The sequence below is a fragment of the Orcinus orca genome, chromosome 6, assembly GCF_937001465.1.
Source record: "Orcinus orca chromosome 6, mOrcOrc1.1, whole genome shotgun sequence".
Classification (NCBI taxonomy): domain Eukaryota; kingdom Metazoa; phylum Chordata; class Mammalia; order Artiodactyla; family Delphinidae; genus Orcinus; species Orcinus orca.
Window position 1 is genome coordinate 23,145,759 of NC_064564.1, and position 12,005 is coordinate 23,157,763.

At 37.1% G+C, this 12,005-nt stretch overlaps 1 protein-coding gene across 1 annotated transcript in view; it reads left to right on the top strand.

The window, feature by feature from the left end:
- LOC125964635 (zinc finger protein OZF-like) overlaps window positions 1–12,005 on the top strand; it is a 38,714-nt gene that overhangs the window by 8,888 nt on the left and 17,821 nt on the right.

A 12,005-nucleotide genomic window follows, 5' to 3' on the forward strand; every position in this document is an offset into this window, starting at 1 on the left:
TCTGTTTTAACAATTTTAGGAACTGCCAAAAGAACTTCTCAAAGCAGTGGTACTTCTTTTACCACCCCACCAGCAATGAATGAGGGTTCCTGTTTTTCCACATGTACCTGCATAATTGTTACTGTTTTTTTTTTTTTAGCCCTCCTAAAAAAGTGGAGTGTGAAGTGGGATTTCATTATAGTTATGAGTTGTATCTCTCTAATTTTGAGCATTTTAATGTGTTAATTGCTTATTAGCTGTTTGTGTATATTCCTTGGAGAAATGTCTGTTCACATCCCATTCTCCATTTATAAGTTGGGTTATTTGTCTTCATTGTTGACTTTTAAGATTTTTTAATATAATCTGGATACAAGTCTCTTTATCAGTTATATGTTTTGTAAATATTTTCTTCCATTCTGTGAGTTGTCTTTTCACTTTCTACATGGAGCTCTTTGAATCGCAAAAGTTTTTTATTTTGATAATATCCAGCTGGCCTATTTTCTCTTTTCCTCTTTTTTGTCAAATCTCAGAAAACTTTGCCTAACTCAAAGTCAAAAACATTTACTCCTATTTTTTTCTGTATATTTTATAATTTTTTTCTCTACATTCAGGTCTGTTATTCATTTTGAGTTAATTTTTATAGATGGTATGTGTTACAACTTTATTCTTTTGAATGTGAATAGTGAAGTGTTTTCCAACATCATTTGTTGAAAAGACTATATTTTTCTGATTGAATTGTAGCCCCCTTGTTGAAATCCAGTTGTCCATAGATGTAAGGGTTTATTTCTGTCCTCTCACTTCTATTCCATTGGTCTCTATTTTTATGTTTATTCTCATACCAGTACTACCTTAATAGTATAGTATGATATTGTGATTTATAATAAGAAAGAAGATTTGGTCTTCATCCCTGTTCCTGGCACAGAGTTCTAAATCCCTTGAGATTTCCTAAATGTAAGAGAGATTGAGGTGTCTTTTGTTATTCGTAAGAAGCCCCTTTCAACCATGCCATAGTTCATGTTAATGAGGTAGCATTTGGAAACCCCCTGAGGATGTAGGCTTGTTGCCAGGAATACCAATCAAGTGATTTGAGGGTTGGGACATTCAGGCCCACCCCCAGACCTCCAGGGCTTGACTTAATTACTAACAACAGTTATTCCTACATAATGAAATCTCCATAAAAATTTCTGAACTCTAGGGTTCAGAGAGCTTTGTTGTTGCTGAACACTTGTAGGTGGTGGGAGGTTGATGCTCCTGGACAGGGCATGGAAGCTTTGCCCTATGCAGCTTTTTTGTCTGGCTGTTTCTGAGTTGTATGCTTTGTAATAAACCTGGCAATCTATTAATAGTAAGCAAACTGTTTTCCTGAGTTCTGTGAGCCATTCTAGCAAATTAAACCTGAGGACCAGGATGCAGGAACCTCCCATTTATAACTAGCTGGTCAGAAGCACAGGTAGCAACCTGGACTTGTAATTGACATCTAAAGTGTAAGGAGAGGCAATCTTGCGGGACTGAACCCCTAGCCTGTGGGATCTGATGCAAACTCCAAGTAGATATGTCAGAACTGAATTGAATGTAGGACACCTTGCTCGTATTGCAGTTGCCTGGTAGTGGGAAAAACCTCTACACGTTTAGTGACGAGCAGTGAAGTAGTATTGAGAATACAGAAGTATTTTGTGAATAGAGACAGTAATATAGATGAGAAACAGGAGTGTTTTCTATAACAGAGTAATTGAAATTGAATAGTGTGAGCCCTCCAAGTTTTTTCTTTATCAAGGTTGTTTTAGCTATTCTGGGTAACTTGCATTTCCATAATTTTAGGATTGGTTTGTCAATTTCTGTAAAAGAGTAGAGCTGAGATTTTGAGAGGGTTCGACTGTAGCTCAACTCCTGGAGTATTGCCATCTTGACAACTTTAATTCTTCTGATCCATGAACATTGAGATTATCTGTCTTTCCATTTATTTAGGCCTTTTAAAATTTATTGCAATGATATTTTGTTGCTTTAAATGGGCAAGGTTTATACTTTTGTTAAAGCTATTCTAAGTATTTTATTCTGTTTGATGCTATTGTAAATGGAATTGTTCTCTTTATTTCATATTTGGATTGCTCATTGCTAGTACATAGAAATACAGCTGAGTTTTGCATATCTATCTTGTATTCTGCAACCTTGATGAACCTGGTTATTAACTTTCAGAAGTTTATTTATTTATTTCTGGATACCTTAGGACTTTCTATACTGATTTGGTTTACCTTGCCCTTCCTTTCTTTGCTGTTTTATGATAAAATTTAAGCTCATGAATTGAGACTTGGTTTTGCTTTATTATTTTTATTTATTTATTTTTAATTATTTTTGGCTGCGTTGGGTCTTCGTTGCCACATGCAGCCTTTCTCTAGTTGCAGTAAGCGGGGCCTACTCTTCGTTGTGTTGTGTGGGCTTCTCGTTGTGGTGCGCGGGCTTCTCATTGCGGTGGCTTCTGTTGTTGCGGAGCACGGGCTCTAGGCGCGCAGGCTTCAGTAGTTGCGGCGTGTGGGCCCAGTAGTTGTGGATCGCAGGCTCAGTAGTTGTGGCACATGGGCTTAGTTGCTCTGCAGTGTGTGGGATCTGCCTGGATCAGGGCTTGAACCCGTGTCCCCTGCATTGACAGGCGAATTCTTAACCACTGTGCCACCCGGTTTTGCTTTTTTAATGTAAGCATAAGGCTGTTTTCCTTTGAAAACTGCTTTAGCTGCATCACACAAGTTTTGATGTTGTGTTTTTATTTTCATTTAATCCAAGATATTTTTTAAAATGTCCAGTGATTTCTTGTTTGATCCATTGGTCTTGTAGAATTTGTTTACTTTCCAACTATTTGTTTCATAATTTCTTATTGTTATAATTTTTATATCCTTTGTTTGTGTGTCACTCTGGATAATATTTCATGCATGGTTCAGTCTTATTGAATGTATTGAAATTTGTCTTAGGGCCTAGCATATGATCCTGGGGAATGTTCCATATGTGACTGAAAAGAGTACTTTTTCTTGATGGGGATTAGTTCCAGTGGGCTGATCATATTGCTGAAGGCTTCTATATCCTTTTAATATCTTATCTACTTGTTTTATTAAATACTGAGAAAGGAATGTGAGTATCTAAGTATAATTTGTGTGTTATCTTTTTTAACAAGATTTGCTTCAGGCATTTTGAAGCTCTGTTTTTAAGTGGCAAAGCACTTAGGATTGTTACATCCTCCTGATGAATTTTCCCTTTTAGCATTTTGCATTGTTTATTTTTATTCCTGGTAGTATTTCTTTTCCTGAATTTTGTTTGGTACTGTATAGTCAGTCAGACTATCATTTGCTTATTGTGTGCTTCGTGTGATATATAGTTTTTCTGTCCTTTTATTTCTAACCTGTGTCTTTACATTCACAGTCAGTTTCTAAGAGAGGGTATGTTTGTTTTACTTTTTATTAGCTCTGATAATTTTTGTGTTTTAGCAAAATGTTCATATCACTTATATTTAATGCTATCTTTGTGGTTGAATTTGAAACCTTCTTGCTGTTTATCTTCTAGTTTTTTGTCTTTTTTCCTCCCTTCTTTCCTACCTTCTCTGTGATTAACTCGTTCCCCCCCACCCCCACCTTTTTTTTTTCTTTGGCTGCACTGTGTGGCATGCAGGATCTCAGTTCCCTGACCAGGGATTGAACCTGGGCCCTCAGCAGTGAAAGCACAAGTCCTAAGCACTGGACCACCAGGGAATTCCCTGAACTACTTATTTTTAATGAATCTCCTTTAACCACTTTTGGCTTCTGAGATATACTTGTTTGTATTTTTAGTGGTTTCTAAATATACATCTCTGAAGTGTCAGTCTGCCTTCAAATATCTTGTTACTTCAACTTTGTTATTACAGAATATTTTCCTTTTCTATCTTTCATCCTTTGTGTTCTTGTTGTCATTTATTTTACTTCTACATATCTTATAATCCACATAATACATTGCTTTCTTCTTATAAAATGTTATTTGCACTTTAATATATTTTTAAAACAAGAACAATGTGTTTTATTTATATATTATCCATTTACTTTTCTCTTTATTTCTTTTGTGTAGATTCATATTTACACTTGGTATAATTTTTTAAAATCCAGATGGCTTAACTTTTCTTTTAGATCTGGTCAGCTGGCAATGGGTTTTATTTATTCATTTGTCTAAAAGTGTCATTATATTTTTGGATAAGTACTAGCACTTTGAGTTTGCTCAGGATTCCAGAGACTGGTTTGGGGAGACAAGAGGAACCTAACTTGATTGGGGCAGGTGAAAGTTAATACTTAATTTTAGGTCCTTTATTTAGCAGAGAAAGTTAGTAAGAATAATGTACTGAATTTGTAAGATAAGCATGAACAGTTTGAAAATCTCATGTTTGGGCATACTGACTTTTTTTTAAAAGCTGCCATTTAGAATAAGTCACAGGGGAACAGAAATGTTTGCCATTCTAATATTAATATTAGACTTTAATATTAGACTTTTGAATCATCTGGGAAAATTTGTTAGAAATGCAGATTCTCATATGTCACCCCAGAACATTAGACATTCTAATATTAATATTAGACTCTAATATTAGACTTTTGAATCATCTGGGAAAATTTGTTAGAAATGCAGATTCTCATATGTCACCCCAGAACCACAACTTAAGAACCACTAGAGTAATAGAATGCTCAGTTGGCCGGGTGCCCTTTGAAATTAATGAGGAATTCCTGAAGGCACTGAATATGGCAGGTCTATTAGGACCATATGGCCCTTTGACTTGGGAGTCCCAGTGACCTTCTCAGAGTGCCTTTGAGGTCAAAAGCTGCCATAATGACACTAAGGTATTAGCCTTTTGCACCATTCACAAGCAAACAATGCAGTTTCCAAATAAGTATATGATTGGAACATAACAAAATGAGTGCAAAAGCACATGAGAACCTACATGTCTTATTAAAGAGATCTATGTCAGTTTTTATATCTGATGTAAATATTGGTAATCCTTATAACAAAACCCTTTGGAGTCTTTTAGTGTTTTTCTCCCCTCCGGGGAGTATATTGTCCTGCCTTAAAGTTCAGTTCTGGACTTTTGTTTTAACACTGTTTTCTCAACATGTTCATGTTTTTCTCTATCTTCTTTAACCTATGGAGTGTATTAGAATAGCAGCTTTGAGGTCCTTGGAAGGAAATTTAATCTCAGATGACATTTTTTCTTCTGTCCCATTGATTGACTTGTTTCCTGGTCATGAATCATGTTTTCCTTCTTTTCATACTTGGTCATTTTTTTAAAATTTAATTTTAATTTTATACTGGGGTATAGTTGATTTATAATGTAGTAGGTTCAAGGTACAGCAGAGTGATTTAGTTTTAAATATTTATATAAGCATTCTTTTTCAGATTCTTTTTCCATATAGATTATTATAGAATATTGAGTAGAGTTCTCTGTACTATAAAGTATATCCTTGTTTATTTGATATATAGTAGTGTGTATATGTTAATCCCAAACTCCTAACTAGTCCCTCCCCCGCCTTCCCCCTTTGGTAACCATAAATTTGTTTTCAAATTTATGAGTCTGTTTCTGTTTTGTAAATAAGTTCACTTACATCATTTTTTTAGATTCCACATGTAAGGATATCATGTAATATTTATCTTTCTCTGTCTGACTTCACTTAGTGTGATAATCTCTAGGTCCATCTGCAAATGGCATTATTTTATTCTTTTTGCTACAGATGTTACAAATGGCATTAGTTTATTCTTTTTTATGGCTGAGTAATATTCCACAGTAGATATGCACTGCATCTTTATCCATTCCTCTGTTGATGGACACTTAGGTTGCTTCCTTGTCTTGGCTACTGTAAATAGTGCTGCAGTGAACATTGGGATGCATGTATCTTTTTAAATTATGGTTTTCTCCGGTTATATGCCCAAGAGTGGGATTGCTGGATCATATGGTAGTTGTATTTTTAGGTTTTCAAGAAACCTCCACACTGTTCTCCATAGTGCTTGTACCAAATTACATTACCACTGACAATGGAGGAGGGTTCCCTTTTCTCCACACCCTCTCCAGCATTTATTGTTAATAGACTTTTTGATGATGGCCAGTCTGACTGGTGGGAGGTGATACATCATTGTAGTTTTGATTTGCATTTCTCTAATAATTAGAGATGTTGAGCATCTTTTCCTGTGCTTTTTGGCCATCTGTATGTCTTCTTTGGAGAAATGTCTATTTACATCTTTTGCCCATTTATTGATCTGTTTTGTGGGTTTTTTTGATATTGAGCTGCATGAGCTGTTTGTATATTTTGGAGATTAATCCTTTGTCAGTTGCTTTCTTTGCAAATATTTTATCTCATTCTGTAGGTTGTCTTTTTGTTTTGTTTATGGTTTCCTGTGCTGTGCAAAAGGTTTTAAGTTTGATTAGGTCCCATTTGTTTATTTCTGTTTTTATTTTTATTACTCTAGGAGGTGGATCTAAATAGATGTTGCTGCAATTTATGCCAAAGAGTGTCTGCCTGTGTTTTCCTCTAAGAGTTTTATAGTATCTGGCCTTACATTTAGGTCTTTAATCCATTTTGAGTTTATTTTTGTCTGTGGTGTTAGAGAATGTTCTAGTGTCATTCTTTTTACATGTTGCTGTCCAGTTTTCCCAGCACCATTTATTGAAGAGGTTGTCTTTTGTCCATTGTATGTTCTGGCCTCCATTGTTGTAGATTAATTGACCATAGTTGTGTGGGTTTATTTCTGGGCTTTCTGTCCTGTTCCATTTATCTATATTTCTGTTTTTGTGCCAGTACCATACTGTTTTGATGACTGTAGCTTTGTAGGATAGTCTGAAGTCAGGGAGCCTGATTCCTCCAGCTCTGTTTTTCTTTCTCAGAATTGCTTTGGCTATTCAGGGTCTTTTTTGTCTCCACACAAATTTTCAATTTTTTTCTTCTAGTTCTGTGAAAAATGCCATTGATAATTTGATACGGATTGCATTGGATCTGTAGATTGCATTGGGTAGAATAGTCATTTTGATAATATTGTTTCTTCCAATCCAACAGCATGGTATATATTCCCATCTGTTTGTGTCATCTTCAGTTTCTTTCATCAGCGTCTTATAGTTTTCAGAGTACAGGTCTTTTGCTTCTTTAGGTAGGTTTATTCCTAGGTATTTTATTCTTTTTGATGTGATGGTAAATGGAATTGTTTCCTTAACTTCTCTTTCTGATCTTTCATTGTTAGTGTATAGGAATGCAAGAAATTTCTGTGCATCAATTTTGTGTCCTGCAACCTTTCCAAATTCACTGATTAGCTCTGGTAGTTTTCTTTTAGCATCTTTAGGATTTTCTATGTATAATATCGTGTCATTTTTGAACAGTGACAGTTTTACTTCTTCTTTTCCAATTTGGATTCCTTTTGTTTTTTTTTCTTCTCTGATTGCAATGGCTAGGACTTCCAAAACTGTAAAAGTGAATAAAAGTGGCAAGACTGGAGATCCTTGTCTTGTTCATGATCTTAGAGGAAATGCTTTCAACTTTTCATGGTTGAGAATGATGTTAGCTGTGGGCTTGTCATATATGGCCTTTATTATGTTGAGGTAGGTTTCCTCTATGCCCACATTTGGAGAGTTTTTATAATAAATGGGTGCTGAATTTTGTCGAAAGCTTTTTCTGCTTCTGTTGAGATGATGATACAGTTTTTATTCTTCCGTTTGTTAATGTGGTGTGTCATACTGATTGATTTGTGCATATTGAAGAATTCTTGCATCCCTGGGATAAATCCCACTTGGTCATTGTGTATGATCCTTTTAATGTATTGTTGAATTCATTTTTTTAGTATTTTGTTGAGTATTTTTGCATCTATGTTCATCAGTGATATTGGCCTGTAATTTTCTTTTTTTGTGGTGTCTTTGTCTCATTTTGGTATCAGGGTGATGGTGGCCTCATAGAACAAGTTTGGGAGTATTCCCTCCTCTGCAATTTTTGGAAGAGTTCCGGAAGGATAGGTGTTATCTCTTCTCTAAATGTTGATGGAATTCGCCTGTGAAGCCATCTGGTCCTGGACTTTTGTTTCTTGGAAATTTTTTAATCACAGTTTCAATTTCAGTACTTGTGATTGGTCTGTTTATATTTTCTATTTCTTCCTGGTTCAGTCTTGGGAGATTGTACCTTTCTAAGAATTTGTCCATTACTTCTAGGTTGTCCATTTTATTGGCATATAGTTGCTTGTAGTAGTCTCTTATAGATCCTTTGTGTTTCTATGGTGTGAGTTGTAACTCCTTTTTCTTTTCTAATTTTATTGATTTGAGCCCTCTCCCTTTTTTTCTTGATGGTTCTGGCTAAAGGTTTACCAATTTTTTATCTTTTCAAAGAACCAGCTTTTAGTTTCATTCTATTGATTTCTCAATCTCTCTTTCATTTATTTCTGCTCTAATCTTTATTATTTCTTTCCTTATGCTACCTTTGGAATTTGTTTTTTCTTCCTCTAGTTGCTTTTGGTGTAATATTAGGTTGTTAATATTTGAGATTTTTCTTCTTTCCTGTGGTAAGGTTGTATTGCTATGAACTTCCCCCTTAGAACTGCTTTTGCTGCCTCCCACGTTTCAGATCGTCATGTTTTCATTTTCATTTGTGTCGAAGTATTTTTTTATTTCCTCTTTGATTTCTTCAGTGATCCATTGGTTGTTTAGTAATATATTGTTTATCCTCCATGTGTTTACAGTTTTTTTCCTTGTAGTGGATTTCTAATCTCATAGCACTGTGGTTGGAGGAGATGCTTGCTATGATGTAAATCTTCTTAAATTTACAGAGGCTTGATTTGTGACCCAAGATGTGATCTATCCTGGAGATTGTTCTGTGTGCCCTTGAGAAGAATGTGTATTCTGCTGTGAGATGGAAATGTCTTATAAATATCAACTAAGTCATTTAAGACTTATGTTTCCTTAGTGATTTTCTGTGTGGTTGATCTGTCCTTTGAAGGTGGGGTTTAATAATAGTGGCATTGAAATCTCCCACTATTATGTGTTACTGTTGATTTCTCCTTTTATGGCTGTTAGTATTTGCCTTATATATCAAGTTGCTCCTATGTTAGGGCATATATATTTATAATTTTTATATCTTCTTCTTGGATTAATCCCTTGATCATTATGCAGTGTCCTTATTTGTCTTTTGTAACAGTCTTTATTTTAAAGACTATTTTGTCTGATAAGAAGATTGGTACTCCAGCTTTCTTTTGATTTCCATTTGCTTGGAATATGTTTTTCCATTCCTTCACTTTCAGTCTGTATGTGTCCCTAGGTCTGAAGTGGGTTTTTTGTAGACAGCATATATATATGGGTCTTGTTTTTGTATCCATTCAGCCAGCCTATAAGTCTTTTGGGTGGAGCATATCTATATGTATGTTCTTATTGCCATTTTGTTAATTGTTTTGAATTTGTGTTTGTGGGGCTTTTTTCTTCCCTTCCTCTTTTCTCTTTGGTGATTTGATGACTGTCTTTAGAGTTGTGTTTGCCTTGCTTTGTCTTCTTTTGTGTGTGTGTCTCTATTGTAGATTTTCAGTTTATGGTTACCATGAGGTTTTGATATAGAAGTCTGTATATAAACAAGATTGTTTTAAGCTGCTGGTCTTTTAATTTCAAATGCATTTCCAATATCCTACATTTGTACCATCCTCTTCTCACAGTTGCTGGCTTTGATATCATTTCTGTGTGGGTGATTTCCTACCTTTACTCTGTTTGCCTTTACCAGTGAACTTTTCCATTAATAATTTTCTTGTTTCTTGTTTCTAGTTGTGACTTTTTCTTTCCATCTGGAGAAGTTCCTTTAGCATTTGTTGTAAAGGTAGTTTGGCGGTGCTGATTCTCTCAGGTTTTGCTTGTCTGTAAAGCTTTTGATTTCTCCATTGAATCTGAACGAGAGCCTTGCTGGGTAGAGGATTCTTGGTTGTAGATTCTTCCCTTTCATCGCTTTCAGTATATCATACCACTCCCTTCTGGCCTGCAGAGTTTCTGCTGAAAAATCAGCTCATAACTTTATGGGAATTTTGTTGTATGTTATTTGTTGCTTATCCTTGTTGCTGTTAATACTTTCTCATTGTCCTTAATTTTTGTCAATTTGATTAATGTGTGTCTCAGTGTGTTCCTTCTTGGGTTTTTCCTGACTGGGCCTCTGCAGTTCCTGGACTTGGGTGACTGTTTCCTTTCCCATGTTAGGGAAATCTTCAGTTATTATCTCTTCAAATATTTTCTCAGGCCCTTTCTCTCTCTCTTCTTCTGGAACCCCTATAATGCGAATATTGGTGCATATAATGTTGTCCCAGAGGTCTCTTAGACTGTTCTCATTTCTTTGCATTCTTTTTTCTTTATCTGTTCTGCAGCAGTGATTTCCAACAATCTGTCTTCCAGCTCACTTATTTGTTAGTCTGCCTCATTTTTCCTGCTATTGATTCCTTCTCATGTATTTATATTTCAGTTATTGTATTGTTCAACTCCCTTCTCAAAGCTTCTAGTGCATTATTAAACATTTCTTCTATCTTCTTCATCTGTGCCTCATTCTTTTCCCAAGATCTTGGATCATCTTTATTATCATTACTCTGTATTCTTTTTCAGTTACGTTGGCTATCTCTATTTCACTTAGTTGTTATTCTGTGGTTTTATCTTGTTCCTTCGTCTGGGCCATACTTCTCTGCTGTCTTATTTTATCGAACTTTCTGTGTTTGTGGTCTCCATTCCTCAGTTTGCAGGACTGTAGTTCCTTTTGCTTCTGGTGTCTGCCCCGTGGTCAGTGAGGTTGGTCCAGAGACTTGTGTAGGCTTCCTGGTTGGAGAGACTGGTGCCTGCCCACTGGTGGGTGGAGCTGGGTCTTGTCCCTCTGGTGGTCAGGGCCTTGTCAGGGGGTTTGTTTAGAGGCAGCTGTGGGGTTAGGAAGACTGTAGGCAGCCTGTCTGCTGGTGGGTGAGGCTGTGTTCCCACCTTGTTGGTTGTTTGGCCCGAGGCATCCCTGCACTGGAGCCTGTAGGCTGTTGGTTGGGGCCAGCTGTTGGTGCCAAGATGACGATCTCCCGAAGAGCTCATGGTGATGATTATTTCTTGAGGCCTCCGCCAGCAGTGTACTTGCCCCCACAGACAGCCACGGCCAACCCCTGCTTCTCCAAGAAACCCTCCAAGACCCACAGCTATGTCTGGCACAGGCTCCTATGGAGTCACTGCTTTGCCCTGGTTCCTAGTGCACATGAAACCTTGTGTGTGTCCTCCAAGAATGGAATCTCTGTTTCCTCCAGTCCTTTGGAGCTCCTGCACTCAAGCCCCTAGTGTTCAAAGCCAAATGCTCTGGCAGCGCCTCCTCCTGATGCCAGACCCACAGACTTGGGAGCCTGACGTGGGGCTCAGAATTCTCACTCCTGTGGGAAAACCTCTGCGATATAATTATTTTCCAGTTTGTAGGCCACCTACCCAGTGAGCATGGGATTTGATTATATCACAGAAGCTCCCCTCCTACTGTCTCGTTTTGGCTTCTTCTTTGTCTTTGGGTGTAGAATATCTTGTTTGGTAGGTTCAAGTCTTTTTTGTCAATGGTTGATTGCAGTTGTGATTTTGATGTTTTCATGAGAGGAGGTGAGCTCAAGTTCTTCTACTCCGCCATCTTGTCTCCTGCTCCCCGCCCCATACTTAGTCATTTTTGATAGTGTGCTACATATTGTGACTTTTGCATTGTTGACTGCTAGATTTTGTGATATTTGTTTAAATTCTTTGGGGCATTTTTTGGGGGAGTAGTAAATTAGTTGAGAATAATTTTAATCCTTTCAGTGCTTGCTTCTAATGTAATTTTTTTTTTTTTTTTTTTTTTTTTTTGCGGTACGCGGGCCTCTCACTGTTGTGGCTTCTCCCGTTGCGGAGCACAGGCTCCGGAGGCGCAGACTCAGCGGCCATGGCTCACGGGCCCAGCCGTTCCGCGGCATGTGGGATCTTCCCGGACCGGGGCACGAACCCGTGTCCCCTGCATCGGCAGGTGGACTCTCAACCACTGCGCCACCAGGGAAGCCCCTAATGT